This window comes from Chlamydotis macqueenii, chromosome Z, assembly GCF_036417535.1.
Source record: "Chlamydotis macqueenii isolate bChlMac1 chromosome Z, bChlMac1.mat, whole genome shotgun sequence".
In the NCBI taxonomy this organism is placed as follows: domain Eukaryota; kingdom Metazoa; phylum Chordata; class Aves; order Otidiformes; family Otididae; genus Chlamydotis; species Chlamydotis macqueenii.
The window spans coordinates 35,168,447-35,193,355 of NC_141593.1; the positions used below are offsets into that span (position 1 = coordinate 35,168,447).

At 43.0% G+C, this 24,909-nt stretch overlaps 1 protein-coding gene and 1 pseudogene across 1 annotated transcript in view; one reads left to right on the forward strand and one right to left on the reverse strand.

Annotated features, from left to right (window-relative positions):
- Positions 1-262: 262 nt before the first annotated feature.
- Positions 263-1,373, reverse strand: LOC147596304 (E3 ubiquitin-protein ligase Topors-like; annotated as a pseudogene).
- A 3,637-nt stretch (positions 1,374-5,010) lies between these two features.
- The window catches only part of DENND4C (DENN domain containing 4C), an 80,394-nt gene continuing 60,495 nt past the window's right edge, over positions 5,011-24,909 (forward strand). The window contains exons 1-2 of the mRNA XM_086771493.1: positions 5,011-5,178; positions 17,805-17,945. The gene's annotated coding sequence lies outside the window, so the exon portion shown is untranslated. The remainder of the gene's footprint in view (positions 5,179-17,804; positions 17,946-24,909) is intronic.

A 24,909-nucleotide genomic window follows, 5' to 3' on the forward strand; every position in this document is an offset into this window, starting at 1 on the left:
GCTCTGCAAAAGCAGAGGCCCAAGACCTGTGGCGCAGTGCTCTGGGGAAGAGATGCAGTCCAAGAGCAGAGGTCCAGCTCCATGATAATTAAAGAAGGGCAGTGAGGCTGTGCAAGACCACAGGGAGAATGCCCCATGTGCTCTGCTACAGACAACGAGAGGAAAAGGTGGGCAGAGACACAGGCAATAGGAGGAGAAAGCTGCCTGAGTGGGAATAGCAACACCACCTGTTAGTAACACTGAGACTTTTTCTGCAGTATTCAGGCTTTAATTTTATTTTACAAACTGATAATTAGACTTAGAGGGCTGGGAGACCTTGAGGGCTGCCACATGCTTCAGCTGCTGGCCCAGCCCTGGTATCAGTAGCACCTGGGGTGTTCTTCTAGGGTTCCTGGCAGAGTGGCCTCTTCGTGACCAGATAAGAGGGCTCGGGGCTGCCAGCCCTCCTCTTCGGGGGTTGCTGTGGCTCCCCAGGGGAGTGCTCACTGGAAGTAGACGGAAGTGCCATGGCTTCCTCAGACTCCACCTGGGGCTCTTCTTGCTCCCTGGGGATAGGAATGGGGGCAGAGGAAGGGCTGCTGGGACCCCCACGAAAGGCACCTGCTGAGGTTCTCAGAAGGTCATCCACATTGGTTCCTTCAGGACTGATAGATGGGGCTGGGCCAGGAGTGGGAGGCAGTGGGGCTAGGGGCAGCCATTGGGCTGCCCTCCTGCCCCCCAGCAGCATGGCTGTCTTCCAGGCTCAGCAGATGGAGGGCCTCCCTTCTGCACCATTGCATGGTAACATCAATAAGCTGTTTCACAAATGCTGCCGTGCGATTTTGGAGGAAGGTCTCCAGCAGTTGGACCAGTAGATTTTCATCCAGCCCAGAGAGACTCAGGAAGGACATAAGGAGGCCTTCCACTGTGGCTACCTGCGAATACCAGTTCACAAAGATCAGTCTCAGCTCCTGATGCAGCTCGGTCAGAGGGGGCTGGAGGAAAGCTGGGTGGTCCCGGAAAAAGGATGCCCAGATGTTGGGCTGGAGGCCATCCACAGGAGCCATGGACATCAGCCCCACAGGCTGTTATTGTACGGCTGCAAGGTGACCGAGGCTGCGGGCAGCTGGACCGCCAGGAGCTCCTCCTGCCTGGTGGCTGACAACTGATGATGCTGCAAGTGGTGTGAAAACGTGCTCCTCAAAGTTGTCCTCCACCTGCATCAAATGGATGATGGATAAGATCTTCCTCTTGCAAAGAGGGCACTCAGGCTTACTCTCAGACCACCGCAAGATGCATGGGTAGCAGAACTGGTGAAGGCATAGCCTCACATAGCTGGCCTCCTGCCAGCTGTGTAAGCATATTGGACAGCGATTGTCCAGCTCTGTGGCCATGCTCTCCAGGTGCTTTGGTATGCTGGAGGGAGCTGGGGATGTCGAGCTGCTGCCTCTCACTGGTGCTGCAGCAATGGGTGTCATGCTAGAAAAGGAACAGAGCCCATGGTTACTGGCTGACCTGGGGAGGGGTGGAAGGAACACCCAAGTCCCTCAAGAATGAAACTGTCCCAGTTCCCCAAGGCGAGGTGTCCCAACACAGCTCACCTCTGCTGCTGGAAGCACACCTCCTGGGTGACCCAGCTCGCTGAACCTGGCAGGGTCAGTGAAAATTCTTTAGTGGCTCCAGGGTTGGGCACTAAGAGCTGCAACAAACAACTCCCCAAGCTCCCCAAGCACAATAGTAGCACCAAAGGCCGCACTCAACACTCCAGACCTTGCAAACTCACTCAACTGGAGTGCGGGCACAAGCCAGCTGGGTGAGACTCAGTGCCCAGATCTAAGCAGCAAAGAATGAATAGTTGCAATCCATCGCTTGGAAATGTCACAGCTCATTGCTCGGTGACATCAGAACACATCACTCAGGGATGTCACCCTCCATTGCTTGGGGATGTCACAACAGGCCATCCCTGTCCATGGTGCTCACCCTGGCAGAGCTGCATGTGCCTCTGGGGTTACTGCAATGCCACTTCCCACTCCATCCCCTCATCTCGTCTTGTGCTTAGCATCAGTGTTTTACACCAGTCACCAAGGCCTTGGCCATGTCTTCCCAGTGCCCCATCAGGTTGCTCTGGCTGTGGCAGATGTCTCCAGGCACATATGGCAAGGGTGTTCATTGGGTAACACTTCATGCCTCCCTGGGAGGCTGCAGGACAAAGTCCCACAGGCTCTCCCCACACTCCATCACTCCTGGCCAGCCCTGTGGGCTCCCCTGCTTCCTCCAACAGCACGTAAAAGGCAGCGGTTGGCTTGCTCTCATAGGTTTTCTCCTATCTTTCTCCCCTAGCCAGAAAGCACTAGGGTGATCCCCTCTGCTTAGTACCCATCAGGCTTCATCCAGGCACTGTGTCCCATTTGGGGTCCTGGACAGGAGGGAGATCTACAGACCAGAGGAGCTCAGGGGAGACAAGGAGGGTTTCTGGGGCTGCTGCACCATGGAGCAGAGATGGTGCCGGGGTACCTCACAGCACACGCCAGTGCCTATGAGGAAGACATCAAGGGGATAGGGACAGGTTTGTCCCAGCACTGCCTGGTAGGAGTATGACAGACAGTGGCATCTCGTGAAACTGGAGAGGTTTAAGATGGAGATAAGGAATCAAAACCAAAATCTCTGTGAGAATCATTAAGCACTGGAGTGGGTTGCCCAGAGAGGAGGTGAGATCCCTGAGCCTGGACGTTTTCAATACCTGAGTGGACACAACCCAGAGTGCCACTGTCACAAGCCCATGAAGGGACGCTCACTGAAGTTCCAGAAGAGAAAATATTGAGTGGGAAATGTAGCAAAGGTTTCCAAAGATGCAACAGCTTCCACAGGCTGCAATTTCAAAAGACCACTTTCTGGTTTCCTTCAGTTCAGCAGCTTTCACAAACATTCATTTAGAATACCACAGCATAGCATATTTCAGTTGGAAGGGATCTACAACGATCAACTAGTCTGACTGCCTGACCACTCCAGGGCTGACCAAAAGTTAAAGCCTATTATTGAGGCGATTGTTCAAATGCCTCAAACATTGACAGGCATGGGGCATTGATCACCTCTCTAGGAAATCTGTTCCAGTGTTTGATCACCCTCTTGGTAAAGAAATGGTTCCTAATGTCCAGTCTAAGCCTCCCCTGGAGCAGCTTTGAGCCATTCCCACGCATCCTATCACTTGATCCCAGGGAGAAGAGATCAGCACCTCCTTCTCCACTTCCCTTCCTCAGGCAGCTGTAGAGATCAATGAGGTTGCCCCTCAGCCTCCTGTTCTCCAAACTAGACAAACCCAGAGTCCTCAGCCTCTCCCCGCAGGACATGCCTTCCGGCCTTTCCACCAGCTTTGTTGCCCTCCTCTAGATCCATTCAAGAACCTTAACATCCACTTTAAATTGTGGGGCCCAGAGCCAGACACAGTACTCAAGGCCAGGCCGCATCAATGCCGAATACAGCGGGATAATCACCTCTTTTGACTGGCTACTTATACTGTGTTTGATGCTCCCCAGGATGCAGGTTGTCCTCTTGGCTTCCAGGGCACACTGCTGACTCATATTGAGCTTAATGTCAATCAGCACCCACAGATCCCTTTCTGCAGGGCTGCTCTCCAGCCATTCCTTTCCCAGTCTATACTTGCATCTGGCATTACTCCATCCCAGGTTCAGAATCCAACATTTAGACTTGTTAAATTTCAGTCCACTGATGATTGCTCAATGCTCAAATCTATCTAGATCCCTCTGCAAGTCCTCTTATCACCCAAGAGAGTCAACAGCACCTCACAGCTTGGTATCATCAGTAAATTTACTAATGATGCATCCAACTCCCACCTCCAGATCATTGACAAAAAAGTTGTACAGAACTGGCCCTAGAACTGAGCCCTGAGGAACACCACGGGTGACCAGCCAGATGTAGGCCCATTCACTACAACCCTTTGAGCCCTGCCATCCAGCCAGTTCTTCACCCAGCACACTGGGCACCTGCTCATCTCACAGTTGGACAACTTGTCCAGAAGGCTGCTGTGGGGGACAGTATCAAAAGCCTCACTACAATCCTGAAAAGCTACATCCACCACCTTCCCTTCACCCACCAGTGAAGGGTGACCTTATCGTAGAAGGATATCAGATAGTTAAACAGGGCTTTCCCGTTGTGAACCCATGTTGACTGTGCCTGATGACTGCATTGTCCTTGAAATACCTTTCAGCAGCACCCAGTAGGATGTCCTCCATAATTTTTCCAGGTACTAAGGTCAGACTAAGAAGTCTGTAGTTTTCTGGGTCTTCCCTCATGCTCTTCTGGTAAATTGGAATAACATTGGTGAGCTTCTAGTCGGGGGGACCTCCCCAGACCTTTGGTAGCTGATTGAGAGGGGTCCTGCTGTAACATCAGCTACCTCCTCCAGTACTCTGGGATGAATCCCACCAGGCCCTGTAGACTTACAGTCATTCAACTGACACAGCTGCTCCCTTTGACCTTCAACAAAACGCGCGCCTGGCCTCTCCAAGGTCCAGGCCTGAACCTATCCCTGCTGCTACCGCTTCCCACCTTACAGACAACGTGCCGAGCACTATTCGGGTCAGGAGAATCACCTATGAAGCGAGCAGCCTCGGCTGGGCAGATACCTGAAAAAACCTGCAGAGGTCCCTTTCTCCTTTCTGACTTGTTTTTTTTTTTTTTTTCCTCCCCCGCCTGGTACAAACCACCACCTCACAAAAGCCCCGGCCGGCGCACCCCGCAGCGCCTTAACCCTCACCCTGCCCCGGCGTAGGGGAGACTAGCGAGGGGCCCGCCCTGCCGCCCCTCCCTCATACCCCCCCTCCGCCCGGGCCCAGGGCGGGCTCGCAGGTGCCCCGGCGGCGGGCTCCGAGCGGCCGGCTCCTCCTGCCCCCTGTGGCGGCTGCGGCGACTGCAACCGCGCTGCGCGCCCACTCTTCCCTACCCGGCCGCCGCCGCCACCGCCTCCTTTCGGGGCGGGCCCTGGACCCGCCTGCAGGAGTTTGCGGTGGAGAAAGTAACATGGTGGCCGCTTCCTTTCCGAACGGGAGCGGCGTTGGCGGGTCCGGCGGCTCCTGAGGAGGCGGCGGGCGCGGGGAGAAGCTCCGAGCCGGCAGCGCCGCGACCCTTGGGGCGGACGAGGGTCGCCCCGGTGGCGGCTGTCGGCGGGCGAGCCGGCGGCAGGTGAGCGGCCGCGGAAGGCAAGCAGAGAGTTGGGGGGCGGGGAGGGGGGCTGACAGCTGGGGACCGGGCGCTAGACCTGGCGCCTCGTTCGCCGTCCACCGCCCCCTCCTCGGGGAGCGGTAGGAGGCGGGCACCGCGGCGGAGGGGGAGGGAGACTCCTCTGCCCCCCCACCCCCGCCCCCGGCCCCTTCCCTCTCCTCTTCCACTCTCTGGAGGAAACTTTCCTCCTCGCCGGAGAGGGAAGGAAGTTCGGGGTGTTCCCCTGACGCCGAGTCGGTCCCTGGGAACATTCGTTCGTTCCTTCCCTGCCCTGCGCTGGTAGACCTTTCGCGCAGAGGGCCGGCCCTTACCCCGCTCTGCGCCGGGTCTGGGGGCCGAAGGTGCTTGCTGGGGGTTTTATTTTAGTGACTGCCATGATGATTGCTAAATCCCCTGCCCCTCACCGCCGCCGCCTTTCTCTGTGGACGGCGCTCGGCCCGCGGCGGGGAGGGGGGCGGTGCAGGTGGCGGGCGCTGCAGGTGAGTCCCCGGGCAACTCCCTCTTTTTTTTTTTTCTTCCCCCTTTTTCTTTTCCTTCCCCCTCTCCCATTCCATGCTCCGACTCCTCCCCGGGGCTCCGACGTCAGCGGATTTAACCCTTGCGGGGGACGGAGGGCTCTTCGTCCCCTGTGTCAGCCGGGGAAGCGTTGGTGCTTGCGGGCTGTGGGGGCTCTGTGCTCATGTCTCTGCCGAAATGGAGATGGAGAACGGCGGTGTCACGGCTGTGAGAAGGGTGTTTGAGTAGCGGGGTTCGTCCCGTCCCTCCTCTCCCCCCCAGTGATAAAGGCACCATTACTAATGGTCATGCTGTGTTTTAGAAGCTGATCGTATCAACAAGATGTTATAAAACTTACAATTGAGTTCTGCAGATTAAAAAAAAACCAGCCAGAGCCGTAACTTTTAGTCAGACTCCACTGTCATGACGTGATATCTGGTGTGTCTTTGCTGTGCGACCAGATAATCTGTGTAGCAACAGGGTCTAGTGATAGGCTAGTGCCTTCATATGTCAAATGCAGAAAAAATATTTACAGAAGCTTTCTGAAGCTTTAAGTGTGATGTAAGCTGATTAACTGTGCCGTCGATGCCAAACATGATCTTCTGAAGTGTCTAAGCACAACTTGACACGTTGTTCGTGCTGCTGTCTCAGAAAGGATGCAGAAACTGAACAAAATTATACTAATCTAAATTAATTGCCTGTTCTATACCAATCTTTTTCATGCAGTTTTCTGTTTCGCAGTTGAGATCAAGCGTGTTGCAAACCTGGACTGTTGTGCTGATTTCAAACTTAATGCCTGTGGCTAAACTTTTAGATCTGCGTAAGGGCTTAGCTTGTAAACAAACACGGCGTTTGATCTGCTTTATTCTGTAAGCTGTGTTAGTGTGACTTCTGTAATATTTTCCTGGCTTATTGTGTTTTAACTGAGCTAAATTTGCCTGTACATGGGCATATTAGTAAAGAGAAAATTATTTGCTTTTAGTTACTTCTATTGGCTATGTTCTTGTCTAGACTAAACACAAAGTCAGTAAAAGTTTTTGCATCACTCTTTTTAAGGTAGCATGTTAGACATTAAGGCAGTAAACGTTCTCTGTATTCTTAGGGGAAAAATAATGATGGAATGCAAATTACTAAAATTACTTCATACCTGCTTGGAAAATGAAAGGATTTTTGTTTGTTTTTTTTTTTTTTGTGAAAAGCAATCATGACCAAACTGAAGTGACTAACCAGACTGGGATATATGTTTCAAATGCTTGACACAAAGAACACAAACTAAAAAAAAAAAATCAAAACTGTTAGATAGCTTGAGAATGTTTATATTATAAATATGACTGTAAGTCTTTTTTAAGATTTTTTTTTTAAATAATTGACTGACAGGCTGCTTTTCACTGTTCCAGTGGATATGAAAGGCTACTAATGCATTCTGTCTTGAGTGGTGCGATGAAAGAGTTCAGTAGAGGCCAGAAATGTAAATATTGGCTTGCTTACGTGACTTCTGACTTCTATGTCAAAATGGTTACTAACACACTTATTACTGCTAAAATCTCAAAAATTGACATTTAAAAAAAATAACTTTATAAATTAAGGTGGACATTTTTAAAAATACTTATGGATAAGTATAATGTTACATTTGGTTGTTCCTTCTTAGGTTAAGATTAGGCTCTCTGTGGCACAAACGTAATGAGATCTTCTTGAACCATGTCTTACCTGTTTGCTTTCTTGTTTGAAGATTGTGTGTGGCATTTCTTTCTGATGAACTCTTGTACTTTTTTGAATGAAACCATCTAACTCAAGCAAAATTGGGATATCCAAATGGTGGTATGGATAACATCCCTCTGACTCAACATTCTCATCTGGAGTAGCAGTGCTACATGTCATTGAAATACAGTGTTTGAAATGGTATCTTTTTAACTGGATTCCTTCTTAGATCTGCCTTTGATCAGCGGGGAACTGAATTTGGAATTCAACCTCAATATGCGTAAAGGACAAATAAGTTCCAGTGTTAGTCTTGAAGCATGTGTCTGAGTTTCCTTAAAAATACAGCAGGAAAAAAGTCTCAGTAGAATGAGGTAGGAAAGGTATATTGCCAAAATCGCAAGAGGACAGTAAGGTAGTCTTTTGACTGTTATGTAAAATCAGATGTCTTATTTTTTAAGCTCAGATAAGTTTCAATGGCAGCCATCGGCACAGAGCAGTATGCATGTTTAGTGATCTTCTTACTGGTTTAATGTAGCAGTGTCTCCTTTTCTGACTGACTTGGCCTTCTGATTGAAATAACAACAGAAAGCATCTGTAAACTCTAGATCTGGCAGCTTTCTGTTTAAAGGTAGCTTGCACTGTAGAATTCCATCTGGTATAACTTTTTTTTTCCCCTGTCCTTGCTAGTCATCCCAAGGCATAGATTACCCACCTTCAGCATGCCACATTCTTTAATAATATTCAAGATACTGAAGATCTTGGTGCAGATGACCTCTAAAATAGTTTGTGGGGATCGTAGTCAGAGTTATGAAATTGCTTCCTGTATGACTTGCCAGATAGTTGTCCATTACTGCTTATTCAAATCTGTAAAATGAGAATCAGTTGGCTGCACTGTGCAGCATGAGACCTGCTTTCCTCCTGTAGTGCCTCAGACTGTAAACTGAAGTCTTTGGACTTTTTTTTTTTCTACTTTTGAGCTTCTGCCTTGCTACAAAAATCATCCTTCTCTCAAAATTGTTCCCCTCAGTTATGCAGAAATGTGATACTGCTTCTTTCCCATTAAACAAGTAGTGTTGTTGGAAATACTTCACGCCCATGATAATAATAAGAGTGCTTGCTTTCTGCAAATTTGTGGAGATAAAGGCTCACAACCCTGACCTCTGTGCAGATGGTCGTTAGAAGTCAAGTGAGTTAGTTCAAGACTGTTTTGGGACCATGGGATACAGCCCTAGAGGGATGAGGAGCCCAGGAAATTTGGTTGATATTCAAGGAGCACCTCCTCTGAGCTCAGGGGCGATGCATCCCAATGAAGAGCAAGTCAGGCAAAAGTGCTAGGAGGCCTGTGTGGATGAACAAGCTGCTCCTGGACCGAATTAAAAAAAAAAAAAAATCAAAACCAAAAAGAAAGCCTAGAGAGGGTAGAGGCAAGGACAGGTGGCCTGGGGGGGTTACAGAGAGGTTGTCCGAGTGGGCAGGGATCAGGTAAGGCAGGCTGAAACCCTGATGGAATTGAATCTGGCCATCAAGAGCAACAAAAAAAAAGCTTCTGTAGGTACGTTGGGAACAAAAGGAAGTCCAGGAAGAATGCAGGCCCTCTCCAAAAGGAAACGGGTGATCTGGTTACCTGGGACATGGAGAAGGCTGTGGTGCTTAATGACTTTTTTGCCTCAGTCTTCACCGATAAAGGTTCTAGCCACATCACCTAAATTGCAGAAGGCAAAAGCAGGGACTAGGAGAATGAAGAACTGCCCACTGTAGCAGAAGAGCAGGTTCAGGACCATCTAAGCAACCTGAAAGTGCGCGAGTCCATGGGACATGATGAGATGCATCCCTGTGTCCTAACGGAACTGGCAGATGAAGTTGCCAAGCTGCTGGCCATCGTATTTGAGAAGTTGTGTCAGTCTAGTGAGATTCCCGGTGACTGGAAGAGGGGTAACATGACCCCCATTTTTAGGAAGAGGAAAAGGGAAGACCCAGGGAATACAGGCTGGTCAATCTCATCTCTGTGACTGGCAAGGTCATGGAGTAGATTCTGCTGGAAACCATTCTAAGGCACATGGAATGCAAGGAGGTGACTGGTGACAGCAAACATGGCTTCACTAAGGGCAGATTGTGCCTGACTAGTTTGGTGGTCTTCTATGATGGGGTTACAGCATCAGTGGACAAGGGACGAGCAACTGATGTAATCTACCTGGACTTGTGCAAAGCATTTGGCACTGTCCCACATGACATTGTTCTCTCTAAACTGAACAGACATGGGTTTGACGGATGGACCACTTAATGGATAAGGAACTGGCTGGATGGCTGCACTCAGAGAGTGCTGGTCAATGGCTCAATGTCCAGGTGGAGACTGGTGATGAGTGGCGTTCCTCAGGGGTTGGTGTTGGGCTGTTTAACCTCTTTGTCGGCGACATGGACAGTGGGATAGAGTGCACCCTCAGCAAGTTTGACAGCAACACCAAGCTATGTGGTGAGGTTGACACGCTGGAGGGAAGGGATGCCATCCAGAGGGACCTTGACAGGCTGGAAAGGTGGGCCCATGCAAACCTCATGAAGTTCAGCCAGGCCAAGTGCAAGGTCCTGCACCTGGGTCATGGCACAAATACAAGCTGGGTAGAGAATGGATTGAGAGCAGCCCTGAGAAGGACTTGGGTGGGCTTGGATGCTTGGATGAGAATCTCAACATAAGCCAACAATGCAGCCTTGCAGCCCAGAAAGCCAACCACATGCTGGGTGCATCCAAAGAAGCGTGGCCAGCAGGTTGAAGGAGGTGATTCTCCCCCTCTACTTCACTCTGGTAAGACCCCACCTGGAGTACTGTGTCCAGTTTTGGAGCCCCCAACACAAGAAGGACATGGACCAGTTCATGTGCGTCCAGAGGAGGGCCGTGAAGGAGGGATTATATTACCGGTCTTCCAGTCATTGGGAACCTTGCCAGACTGTCACGAAGATGATCAGAGAGCTGGAGCACCTCTCCTATGAGGACAGGCTGAGAGTTGCGGCTGTTCAGCCTGGAGAAGAGGAGGCTCTGCGGAGACCTTACAGCAGCCTTCCAATACCTAAAGGGGACCTAGAGGAAAGATGCGGAAAAAACTCTTCAGTAGGGCCTCTTGCAGTAGGATGAGAGGTAATGATTTTAAAATAGAGGGAGGTAGATTCAGATTAGATATTAGGAAAAAAATTTTTACAATGAGGGTGGTGCAACAGTGGCACAGGTTTCCCAGAGAAGTGGTGGATGCCCCATCCCTAGAAACATTCAAGGCCAGGTTGGAGGGGTCTCTGAGCAACCTGATCTGGTTGGAGCTGTCCCTGCTCCTTGCAGTGGGTTGGACTAGATGACCTTTAAAGGTCCCTTCCAACCCAAACTATTCTATAATTCCATGACCACAGCATAGGATCTGGTGGAGTGTGGCTGTTTCATGTTCAGTTATTCTTGTGATTGCATCTGTCACAAAATGTGTGCATGCAGACTTACTTATCCTAAAGTTTCAGGAATACAGTTACACTGTGCTATGCGTTCCAAGCTGGAACAGAGCAGAAAGGTTTGTCTCGGTTAATACCTCACTCTAGCCCTTTGATTCTGATGGCAGGCTCTTCAAGGTTATAAATGTGGTCCTGATGTTTACTGTTTGCTTTGGCAGACAGGAAACTTGAAAACAGTTTTAAGAATAGAAAATATTACAATGATACGCTCTGTTTATGCATCTGACCCTTTGTTTTCACTTTTTTTTTTCTTTTGGAAGAGCAGGAAACTCAAGGTTGTTGTTACAGAGAATGGTGAAAACGTACTCATTATTTGCTTTTTTCAGTTAAGTGCAATGAGGCAGTTTTGCCTTATTCTGCTTTCATCTTCACATTTTGTGCCACTTCAGTTCCTTTCCTTTACTCTCAGAAACCTCTCTAAAGAGACTCAATGCTTTTCAAGCATCAACCAAGAGCCTGTGTTTTTCTGTCTAAAAGATGTTAAAAATAGTGTAAATCAGGGATTGACTTGCAAATTAAGTTGTTCAGTTCTGGCAGCAAAAGCTGTGTTTACAATTAAAAGTCTCCAAAGTAGTAGAAGTTTTCTTCCTCTTGAAATGAAAGTGTTTTCCAGTTGTGAACGAATTGCAGCTCTACTACAAAACTTGGGCATTTTTCACCAGAGGGGCGAAGAACCCCATATTTTTGCATTCTCTCCCAACCTGCTCATTTCAGTGATAGCTTTTGCCTTTATAATTAATTACAGCCTTTGATCAATAATGCTTAAATGGAAGTCTAGCCACTGATGCATTCTTCGGTGCTCCTCTTCCCCTTTGCAAGTCTTTCATGTTGAGGCATTGTGTGACTGGTGAATGCAAGACCTTTTTTTTTTTTTTCCTTTCATTCCTCTGTTGGTCAGCCCAGTGCTGGTATTCCTGGTGTCACATAACATGGCCCCAGCCACCTTTGTTATTCTCTGGGGAAGAAATGATACTCTCACCCAGGTAAGAAACCTGACAAAGGTAGAATTCTTGTGAGTGAGATATCCTCCAGCCGTATCTGTATAATGTGTAAACTATATCTTTCTTCTTTAAGAAGGGGTAAAAGTGTGACTGAAGTGGGGAGAAAGAGAACCACTGCTAAAGAGCAGCTATCTAGGAGCAGTGTATGAAGAAAAAGAAGTTTAAGCACTTGATGTTTCAGGAAAAGCGAGAAATCAAGGCATCTATAGCTATGTAGTTAAGCCCTGAAACTTCTACAGGATATCCATCTCGGTCTGAGAGAAAGTTGTAGAAAGGTAAACGGCTGAGTCACAGCAACAGGTTGTTCAGTCGGTTACTCTAATCATTGAATGAGACTATTGCAAAATATGAAAACCGGTGTGGCCAGTTCTCAGCTAGGTGTCCTTGGAAGTAACAGCAGCAGCTCGCCTAGACTAGGGAGTCATTGCTACCTATGCCTTCCTTGTTTTCTTGACTTGCTTGAGTTCTCCCAGTAACATTTTCAGTAGTGAATGACCCTAATGAGGATATAAACTGCTGGGTATCTACGTGTAAGCAGCAGATTGTCATGTTTGAAGTTAGTATGAACTTAAGCACACTGAGGTTTTTTTTTCTTTTTTTTTTTTTTAAAGCATAGACAGTATCTTTTGCAGGTTTCCTTAAAATCGGTAATAAAAAATAAGCTGTGTGTTTGCCCAAATAAATACTTTCAAGGATGTGGATAACCTGAGAAATGTTTAATGTATGTAAAACATATGTGTCTTGTACTTGTTAAGCTTCTGAAACCACCAAAGATGTGACTGAAGAGAGATATTGACAGAAGTTAATTTTAGCCTGGGGAGATGGATCTTTCTTGGCTCCCTTCTTCCCCTGTTATCCACCACTTACTTTTTAGGGCGTAATTCCCAGTAAAAGCCTGACTTTAAGTGCCCTCAACTGTCGTTTGAGGCTCCTCTTCCACGTCCTGTGGAAGGAACCTAGGAATGCTAACTGTATGAGGTTAAGTTTAGTTTTCTGAATAAGTCCCACAAACATTTACAAATAAAATCTGGATTTGGCAGGAGGGGAAAGAGTACAAGTAATTTTCTTGTAAGCTTTCTAAGTCATGAACCACTGTGATGCGTAGAAGTGGCTTGTTAATGAATGGGAGCAGTATGCCTCTTTTTGGTCACATCCAGGTTTGTTGTCAGTTCTGAATATTAAAGGAGAAGCTGGACATAAAAGAGAAAACTTCCTAACTGCATAAACATGTTACTGTTTTCTCAAAGTTGTGACGAAACCAGAAAAAGCAAATCTGCGTGTCTCCTGTAAGATGTTTACTTGACTCAAAGTGAATTCTTGCAGTTAGAATAATCAGTGAAAGACTTGAATTTCTTCTGACCTTTAATTCTTCCATAACCTTGGGGATGCATCCTTACTTAGCTTTTTTCCTTTGTTTTTTTTTTTTCTTTTAGTTACACCTTAGGCTTTAAGTAGTAATTCTCCTTGTATAGGACTTTTTATGTTCTGTTATGTGGATAAAGCATAAGCATATCACTAAAGTTTTCCAATACTAATAAACTATGTAGACAAACTTGAAGTTGTGTCAGTATAAAAAAATCAGAAGTCATAAACAGAACAGACTTTGTGAACAAAAAAAAAAAATGGTTTTTGCTGGTGGTGTTGTACTTACACAGGGCTTTATATCAGAATTCTCTGAAAAGCAGAATTCTTCTGTGCGCTCCTGGCTCTGCTAGTACAGTTTTAAGAATAAACCAAACCTACATTGTGCATAATTAAAGAAGGAGTATGCTGTTCAGGACTGGGTAGACCAAGTAGAAAGTTTGACTTTGAAAAGAGGCACAGTATGTGACCCATGCTTTCTTGAAAAGGCAGTGTAATTCCAAACGCTGATGTCTACACTTTGTTGCATTTCTGCTTTGAACTTCTTTTGTTAGGCATCTTCTTGTAACATAATTACATGTGAAAGCCTGAAGTTCCTTTGGGTTATGATGACTCATTCACCATGAATGTAATGACTAATGTGACATTTCAGTTTATTTTAAAGAAAACAGAACAAGTCCTGCACGAAGGCATTTATAGTTTTTCTTGTTCCATCTATAATATTCAGATGTATGGTGTATGTACCGTTTATCTCAAAACCTCTCCTTCTTAGTCTCTTTGATCCAGCTGATTCTGCCAGGGGAAAAAAAAAAAAACTTATTTAATAATAATTTTAAGTTTTCTTCCTAGCTATACTAATAGTCAGATGATGCACAAATCTGAGAAGGGAAACTACTTTGAGCCTCAAGTGCCTAATTATCTCTTGTACTTTTGTACAAATCTCATCCTTAACTTGTATGCTGGCTGGATTAAGTGTCTGGGTTAAAATACTCTGCATTTAAGTTGTCCAGGTTGGTAAGTGCAAAATTATCTTACATATCACTCTATTTGTATCCCTACTCTTTTTGTCTGTGTGGAGTATTGATACTGCCCTAGCCTTGTGAAAAAATGACAGAGGAGGAAAGCGGTGGGGGGAACGGGAGGGTGGGAACGTAAAGCATTAAAACTTTGTTAGAGAGGGCTGTGTGATACCCTTTATTTTGAGCAGGGACTGAAATGCTGGTAGCCCACCTCTCAGGTAAATTCTTTGACTATGTAACTTTATTCCCACTTGCCTCTTCCCAGAGCCAGTAATAGGTTGAAGTGTAGAACCGGAGAGTGTCAGTGGAGGAGAATGAAGGTGTTCCACTACCATATACTGGGGAGAAGATTGTGAGGACTGGCATATGTTTGGTTTTGGTTTTTTTGGGGTTTTTTTTTTTTTTTTTGCAAAGGGAAAAATTGTGAATTCCACTCCACGCTGTGCAGAGAAATGAATGTAGGGGTCTCGAATGTTTTGTGAATGCCAGAGCAACTGAGCATTGGGTAGAGCAACCGGACTGTGCTGTTGTGTAAGTCATGTGGGAAGAAATCTTGGGAAAGGATGTCTGTCTGAACTTCCAAACAATTTGAAAAAAAAAAGCTGAGATCAGTCTTCTAAGTAAATTGAATTAATCACCTTGATGGTGAAGGTGGAAATGGGAATGTTACCAATTGTGAATTATGTCCACCATAGTCATAGCCTGCTTTAGGAAACCAGATTTTTCATTTCTAATGTATTCTGCATTTACATGTATGCTTTCACACATACACAGTCCAGGTGATGACGTAATGTATTATTACTAAATCGATAAAAATGTTATGTATCAAAACATTATGTATCAAAAAATACATTAAAACATGCATTAAGAGTATTTTAAATAGGAAGAGAAGTGCATGTGTTAAATTAGTACAGAAATGGATATTGCTAATAATAAAGGATAATAATAATATGATGATGAGCATAACTGTAAGTCAGGAAATCAGTGTTGTGTTTTGCATTGCTTTCTTTTTGCACAAGAGAGAATATAACTTAATACTTAAATTTGCTTTCAGAATCCTACCATAGGTAAGTTTTAGGCTCTGTGAAGGGATATTTCTCCAGATTTTTAGGCAAGTGTGTTGGAAGCTGCTGCTTAATGTTGGCTGAAATTTTAAAAAAGCTAGTGTTTTCTTCCTTTCTCTCTGTGACTAAGCAGGTATGCTTTTAGCAATGATCTGACTTAAGCACTTCTTTTACTGTGTAAAATCTGTATAGTTCATCCCAGAAAATAAAGTTTCCTTTAAGTATTTTGTCTGAGAACTCCACCAGTGTGTTGAGTAATACAGTATAGATATTTTGAGTGTTACATGATAATATTAAGAGAAGGATCAAAATATGTGTAATGTCAAACTTCACACTTACTTCTCTGGTGAGTGATAAGGCATCATGAGAGAGAATTTCAGGCTTGTGATCCTTTGACAGCTCTTTTTGGTGTTTGAGGAAAATATTGATACATTTGTCTGTGTAAATATCTTTCTAATATGTTAACTTTCGTGATTATTTTCTTCAGTTCATATAATACACAACATCATTTTAATATTCTAATGGTCTTGCATTTGACGTACATGCAGGAGATTGAAATATGGGCTTTAATGGATTCAGATACTCAGTTCTCCTGAATATATATATTCAGCAATATAAGTGAGCACAGCAGGAAGCAAAGATTGATAAACAGGGGCTTCTAAGGGGTGGAAACATATGTTTCTTTACCCATACTGCAGAATTCAGAGGGGAGAAAGATTTCTTGGGTTTGTGATAAGTTTCTGTGTAAAAATCAGATGTCTGTTTATTTCAGAAGTGACTGAAAATTTTAACAGAAAAGAAACAAAATACAAGTCAGATTTTCCAGAGAATGACAACATGTTTTTGCCTGGATAAAAATTAACTTAGTGAAGCTTAAGCAATATTTTAATGTTTATTCTGGAGCAAGAGCTGTCATAATGCAGAGTTTGAATCACTTTATGTGTATGCTTTTGCACATACACAGTCCGTGTGATGACTTTCATTTGTGATTGCTTTTCCATTCCTGTACTTGTAGTATTAAGATAGCTTTACTATCCTTTAGGTGGCTTTGGTCCATTTTGTTCTGCCTTTTGGAGTTGTGACTGGACTGGAGTGTGGTTGCATGGGTCCTCTTGTGAATATTCTTTAAAACAAATTAGAAGAGACGTGGGAGGCAATCGTTGACAGTGACTGCACTTTCTTAGATTGCTATAATCCATTTTTTTTATTAGCCTTTATCTAGGAATGGGAAGAGTAGCTTAGGTATGAAGCAAAGAGCTTGTCTTTAGAAAGTTCTGCTAAAACGTTTGACAATACAGAGAACACTTATGAAAACTGAGGGTGTATGTACTCCTGACTAAGTTTTTTTTTTTATGCGTGATACATGTTTGTAGTAACCTCATTGTGAGGTGACCTGCGAAGTGAGTGATGTGGAGGAGTTACTTGGAGGCCTGGCCTACACTCTTTCTGCTTTTGCTGCAGATGTGCTAATGCAAATCCTCACTGCAAAAATGCGCTGCAGATCAAGATCGTGGTATGCCTGGTGCAGCATAAAGAGCAAGAGGACAGTTTCTCCTGTGAGATTCTCACTGCTGCAGCATGAGACCAAGCGCATGAATATTCTGACTGCTGTCAAGCATGTGGTTTGGACTTTTTAAAGCCATCTTGGCAAAAGAGAGTTTCTTAATGAGGAGTTGGCAAGAGGATTAAAAGATAGACTTCTGAAGTGTTAATAAGCTCCTGCCAAGCTTTAAAAGCAGCCAAGAAAGAATGAAAATGCTGACATGAAACCGAATGGTTTGAGGCTGGTGTCATAGGCCAATCAGAAATGGGAGTTGTCCTCTTTGATAGCTGGGAAGGGTGTTTGGTGGGGTGGGGATAGGCTGTGAGGCTCTGAAAGTGTCGATGAAGCAGCTGGTGTTTGATGTTATAAAGCTGTCTGTGGAGAGACCTACAGAGAAGAATGACATATTCCTGCAGCGTTTTTTTCCCAACAGATAAAAATGAGGAAAATAATGTTCCTCAAAACCAGTGAATGGGTTTTCCACTCTGGTTTTGTGGAGCCCTTAGGAGATGATATCAAGTGGCATATGGCTGATTGTGTTGTAGGCAGCTGACAAAAATGAAATCAAAACATGATTCCGTGATCTGGCAAACACCTGTCACTGGAGATCCTGGCAAAATAATTTCAGTGCTAATACTTAGCTGTTTCAATGCTTAGTAGAGACAGCAACAAGAAAGAGAATATCTTAAACTCTTTACAGCTTACTTCAAGTAACCTCTCAGATGGATTTGATATAGAACATCTTTTCTTCTTTCCTTTGACCTGTCAAAACCAAAACATAGTCAGGCCTCACCCCAACCAAAAAAAGGGCACAAAAAAACCCCTATGAAAAGCAACCTAGGAGATTTGGACACCCAGAAAGCATTTAAGCATTGGACTATTGTCTCTTGACTTTTTCTTCGCTGTTTTATTTTTGTTTCAGGCTACTATATTTGGCTTTGTTCCAATGGAGTTTCCAATTACAGAAAGAGTTCTCTAACAAAGAATGTTTCCAGGGCTGCAGATGTTTCACTCATTACATAATACTGAGCATGGCTAACCTTTAAAGCTTGCAACTGGGGCAGTAAGTACATTTTATAAAGTACTTTCCTTGCTCTGAGAACTATTATTATTATTATTATTATTATTATTATTGTTATTTAATTTTCTCTGTTGAACTATTTTCTTTTCAGTCTCTGCAATAGTTGCCATCTTCTGTTATGTGAAAGAACAGTTTGGGTACAACAGTGATGAAACAAGAATAAACTGGTTTATTAAATGAGTGTAGCTGAACTGCTTGCTGATTATCATTCTTCCTTTCTCACATCTTTTCCACTTCTGTTTTCTGTCCTTGGCAGTAGAACTTAATTTACTGGTACCAAACTTGCTGTCATTGATTCCAGCTGCTTCTCCTCTAGAATCTGTAGGTCACTTTAGAACTTGTTTTTTGGCCTCACGTGTCTGTAACCACTCCAGTTTTTATACTATTGGACAACTTGAAATTACTGTATAATAGGAAAACTTGAACTGTTGAATATGGTAGAGAGTCTGGATAGTCTGGAGTTTTTGTGGGTTTTGGTTTTTTTTTTTTATTTCCCCTCTTTTTTGTTTCTCCACTTAGGATTTTTCTTAGGGGCATTTTCATACTCCTGAGCATCCTGTATCAGAGTCCATTCACCTAATGATATTTTAAGTAGTTTATAATTCATAAGTAGCTGTTCGATTTGCTATTGCAAAACTTTGCTTCTGAAAGCTTTGTTATGTTTGATACAAGCATTTATATCATAACATCATTGCACCGCTGTTTTGTAGCAATATAACTGGTTTTGCTGACAATCAGAAAAAAATGAGACTAAAAGCACAGTTCTGCTTCCTAATACAGAATCTTGAATTGTCAATAGTTTACTTTTATGTCTTTTCTGAATAATTCCAGTTTATTAAAAATAAAGCTGAAAATTTGTGACTAGTTTCCTCCCTTCCTTTTTTAATTTTTGGTCCAGCAATCCAAGGAATTGCGTACAGGACAGGAAAACATAGAAAATCAAAAGAAAATTCAGGATAATGGAGAACAGTAATATATTTTGTTGAAGGGCAAAATTATTTTAAATGTTCTCCATTTGTTTCTAAAAAAGATCTGAAAAGCTGTGAGACTTCTCAGTAACAAAATTGGTGCTTAAGTGGCAAATCGTGCAATGCCTTACAGAACCAGTGAATTATTGCTATGTAATTATCACTTATTATGATACTGGATTTGCAAAAGTCAGTTTATTTCCTCACCACTCCTTCATGTGAACCATATTATTGCATCATTTCAAAGCCCATAGTTCGATATTGAAAAGGAAAACTACGTTAGAAGAATATAGACACCTGTTTCCCATTATATGAGTGGTGTATTTGTTAGTGGCTGTCATGAAAATGCCAGTAGAAAATCCTCAGAGAGATACCAAAATCTGTCTTAGTCAAGTTTTAAAGAATTGTGGATGTCTTTAGCTATCATGGAAGTTGTAGTTAGAAGTACAAAAAAGACTTTTTAATTTCCCACCTGTGGTCTTTTAGCCTTTGATCTTTGGGTTTTAAGTATGTCTGCTAATTTGATGTCAAGATTTTTTTATTTGATTAATTTATAACATACAGTTTGTTTTTCAGCATTAACTGTAGAACTGTTTGACATCTCAGGAGCTTAAAGCAGAAGTGATTTTGTTTTCAAACATTCGCAGTTTGCAGAACTCTGGTGCTCTGAGAACTAACTGGTTTTTGTGCAAGTGGGGGGAAAAAAAGGCAACTGTTTCATCAGATTTTTTCTAGACTTGGTGCCTTTTCTTACACAGGAATTTCTTATCCAAGGTGATTTGGTGTGATATTTCTGCTCCTTTCCTACTGTAGTGCCCTGATCTTTTTGGAAGGTTTCTGGAAACTTTCCCAGCAAGCTGATGACATTCATTTTATGCTTGATTTTTGTGTTCAGATGCTGTCAGAAAAAAAGTCTGGTACACAAACAGCTAGTACATGTGCAAATTCGCAACAAGTTAGCTATCCCACACAAAATGCCAGTTTCCATTATTTGTAGTACCAGACCTTGATACAATTTGTTGCCTTGATGAAGTTCAATTAACTGCTAAAGGCCATTCTATGGGAATACTTCATTAAATGTAAATGGCAAGCCTTTTATCTTTCGCCTTGTCCTTAAGTTTAGTTTTCACAATGTTACAGACCTCTATGAGATAATCAGCCTTTAGCATGTAACCTACATTAATTATGCAACTATTACATTCTCAAATGTTTACTTGAAAAGTGCTATGAAGGAATGGGCCTGTATTTGCATGTGTGCATGTTCAGGCCCAGTTGCGGGTGACATCCAACCATTCTTGTTCCACAGCTGGTTGTGTTAAGACAGGTAGAAAGTGGGCATTGCATGTCGGTGAAGTTATTTTTGCAACTCTGTTTTTTCTAATGTTCACATGATTTAGTCAAGTGACTGTAACTGTTGTTTCATTTCGTAATTTATGGTAGCATAATATGCATTCAAAAAAATAAAATCTTAACATCTTGTCTAGGAATTCTTTTTCTCTTGTTACTGACTGTCTGTGGACTACATGTTTTTCTGGTTTAATCCTGTTTAGTTCTAAAGATGTGCTTGAAATAATGTCTTACCTTGTCTTCTGTTGTGGTGTGTATATATATATATATATGTATTTATATTAATAGTCTTATGAATGGTAAAATGTGCTTTGTAGAATTCATATATAGACATGTCCATTTAATTTCCCTATGTGTTGCTAATGACATCTAAAGTGCTTTATAACCTCTTTGGTTCATCTGAACTCACTTAACGTTGTTGAATGGTCTAGGTCTAGTTTATAATGTTCCGTTCTGTAGCAAGTTTAAATCGTCTGTGATGCATGAGCAAGGTCTGTTTTCTGCTGTCCTACATGTACCAAACTGAAATACATAAGCTGGAGTTACACGCTTATCTGAGTAGAAATGAGCTTGCTTAAAAGTGACTATAGTATGGACAAGTATACTGATACGAGCAGTAATAGTGAAGATACGCTGGAATGGACAAGCAACTGGAGTGCAAGCTCTTTGGGAACCCTCTGTGTATACTCCAGTATGTTCTGGCTGTTAAATGTTAATATTGGTGACTGTCTTTGCATATGCTGCTTACATTTAAGCCTATATGTGTGCTAGAATCATATCTGTATTTTGTATTTAAAAAAAAAAATCTAAAGTATAGTCCATGATTGCATTACTCATTGCTTTTCAAAGTGACTTCAAGTATAACCTTCCATGTCTTGAAATCCAGTTAAATAAAGACAAAGTTTGAGGCAATTAGAACAAAAGCAATCATTCTAATTTATTAAATACAGTTAACCTTAAGAACTGCCTTCACTGTGTTCTTCTGTTCCTGTGGAATATAACTAGGAAATAGGTTAAAAAAAAAAGCCATAGCACTATTCTTGATGCGTTTCCACTGATGTGAAGTTTTTAAAAATAGTACTAATTGTATTAGAACTAACCGTTATATCCAATAGTAGTTTCAGTCCTCCAGGATTTGTATTTAGATTTTATTTTTATAAACAGTCCTAGAGACAAAACTCTTAAGGGTCCAAATCCTTACTACTGGTCAAACTTGCTAAGTTCAGGCCTTCAGTCACTTGGGACCTTTTCCTGTCCCAAGTGACTGTAAATGTTACAGTTCTGATTTAAGATCACTGGTTTCTGCAAGAAATCGTCTTTTTAAATCAATGTCATCAGTTTCTTCACACCAACTTTGTCATGCCTTTATGTTTACAGCTGTTGCGAAATACTACATAAAGATTTTTTTTACCAAGGCCTGTAGTGGTAAGATAAGGGGCAACAGTTTTAAATTGAAAGAGAGTAGGTTTTGATTGGACATAAGGAAGACATTTATTACCATGAGGGTGGTAAGAACAGGTTGCCCAGAGAAGTGGTGGATGTCTCATCCCTGGACGTGTTCAAGGCCAGGTTAGATGTGGCTTTGAGTGACCTGGTCTAGTGGAACATGTCCCTGCCCAGGGCAGAGGGGTTGGACTAGGTGATCTTTAAAGGTCCTTTGCAACCCAAACTCTTCTGGTTCTGGTATTTGAAATATATGCAGAAAGAAAAGGGGCAAGCTGAAGGCTTAATGCAACCTAGCTGTATCTCTTTGCTGTGTATGACAGTGGTTTAGCTTCTTCAAACATTTCGTTAAAGACATTTACGAATCTTGTTTTAATCTCTTTCCATTTTCAGTTTTAAGTGAATAGCTGGTACTGCTTTATCTCAAGAAGTATGCTATCTTGCTCGTTACTTATGTTAACTGTCTAACATGTGTATGAATGTTATATAATGCTTTTAATGTGAGTCAGGGACATTTCCAAAGTCACTCATTAAAATAAATTTTGCACTGGCAGGTGTGGTATAAAATTAAGATTTTACAAGCATCAGCAAAGATTCTTTTATACAAAAGGGAAACAAATTGTTCTTCCCATCCCTTCGCCAATAATGTTATTTAATCTTAGCACAAGATAAAAGAATGGTCTGTGTGAATAAAGAATCAGATCTCTCCCTTCTCTACCACATCACGGAAAGTTTCTTTCTGAATTTTCATAAAGGTAAACAAACTTTGTCTACATTCTCTAGCATCTGATTAGTTCACTGGAAATAATAGAGAAGTTGGATGTGTCAAGATTTGGTCACACAGCTTATTAATTTCTATACTGGGGATTGAGGTGCCTGTGGTAGTCTTTGGGCTGTCTGTGAAGTTTTGCCTAGCCCACAGTAAGGCTTCTCTCTTACTTGGATTGTAGCCAGTGAATTTTCCAAGTGTTGCAAATGACCTTCTGACACGCTCTCTTGTATCCATCCAGTAGAGTCTTTGTCTTTTGAATCAGTTTAGCAAATCCAGTGTCTTCCCTAATCTGTAGGCCAGTTTATTTTAGGAATAAATCTCAGAGCAGAACTTCTTTACTGCCAATAGACAAGTATAGTTCACTTGCAAAACCAAGCATTTGTGTAGAAGTTCTGAGTTGTGTTTAAAATCTACCTTGCTTAAAAATCTTAACTGTGCAGGCTGTTTACAAAATAGATGTTTCAGCCACAGTGCCCCCAAAGTGGTGAAGTTATTCTTCAGTCTGGAATTCCTATGCAGTCTGGTTACAAAAATATTTTCAGTTATGAGGAAAGTATCCCGTCTTGTCTAAGTTCCTCAGTCACATGGGTATGCATCCTGTAAGCTTTCAGGCAGCAAGTGCTTTCTAAGTAGTAGTTTCCACTCTGCTCAGTTTTTGAGCACTGTCAGTATCGGAAAGAAGATGCAAGTGAGTTTAATAAATTGCAAACTCATGTGTTAACCATTAATCACTTGCAAAAGTATCTTTATAATTTCAGTTCTTTGACCATCAGTTCACCAGTATTTTCAGTTAAATAGATTTCTGGACGTTGATGATATTGAAAATAGGCTCAAAAAGCTCTTTATGCCTTTATTTGTGATTTAAGGTCAAGAATATTTCAGTTGTGAGTCTTCATGTGGGTAGTGAAGGAAAAGATCCCGGGTTACAAGAAAGAGTTGGTCTTGCTTACAAGCTGTCATTAAAAAGCCACCTGCTTTTTTGAGGGAGTGTTGTATAAGATAATACAGTTACTTCACTGAAACAGCATATGTTTCTTCAGTTGCAAGAAGAGTGTGTTTTGTCTGTAAAACTGGCTGCCATCTCTCTGATGTTGGGCTGTTACTGATATTATTTTATTTCTTTCTAGTGGAAACTTACTTAAAGCAGAATTTTTAAGCTAGTGAGATTTTCATAAACAAAGTTCAACTCTATTTCATAGACTTTTGCTATGTGAGAAATAAACTTGAGAAGAACTTTTTACATTCAATTTGTGTATTGTATGTAGTGAGTTTTCTTTGCAGGTAGTAGAGCGCTCAGAGATGAGAAAATAGAGACCAACTTGATTTTGCTGGCTGAAGTTATACTACTTGGCCTCCTGAGCCTTTTGCTGATTTTTTTTTTTTTCGAGAAGATGTAAGATCAGCACTTCGGTTGCGAATGAATTGAACACTTAACATATTTTTAGTATTAGGACAAACCCATACTTAAAATTCTAGACTTTCGTAATTTTGACATGCATTCCAAGGGAGATAGCATAAATTATATCATGACATTTTGTGACTGAAAGACTTGAGTGAAAAGCTCTTCTGCGAAACGTCATGTAACGCTACAGGCTTGGGGAAGAGCAGCTGGAAAGCTGCCCGGCAGAAAGGGACCTGGGGTTGCTGGAAGACAGCTGGCTGAACATGAGCCAGCAGTGTGCCCAGGTGGCCAAGAAGGCCAACAGCATCCTGGCTTACATCAGGAACAGTGTGGCCAGCAGGACCAGCGAAGTGATTGTGCCTCCACACTCAGCACTGGTGAGGCCGTACTTTGTATACTGTGTTCAGTTTTGGGCCCCTCACTACAAGAAAGACATTGATATGCTGGAGCACATCCAAAGAAGAGCAATGAAGCTCGTGAAGGGTCTAGAGACCAAGTCCTCTGAGGAGCATCTGAGGGAACTGGCGTTGTTTAGTCTGGAGAAGAGGAGGCTGAGGGGAGACCTCATTGCTCTTTACAACTACCTGAAAGGAGGTTGTAGGGAGGCAAGTGTTGGTCTCTTCTCCCAAATAACTGGTGATAGGACAAGAGGAAATGGCCTCAAGTTGTGGCAGGGGAGGTTTAGGCTGAGTATTAGGAAACACTTATTTACTGAAAGAGTGATCAGGCACTGCCCAAGGAAGTGATGGAGTTACTGTCCCTGGAGGTGTTCAAAGAACGTGGAGATGTGGCACTTCAGGACATCATTTAGTAGGCATGGTGCTGTTAGGTTGACAGTTGGACTTGATGATCTTGGAGGTCTTTTCTGACCTTAAAGATTCTATGATTCTGTGAAAATGGCCTCTTATCTCTACTAGTGTGAAAGTTCCTGGAAAGTGGAGAACAATGTTTTATTTTCTCCAGTACTTTTTTTTAAAGTGAGTCTAAACTGTGAGTTAGATGTTGGTTCAGAAG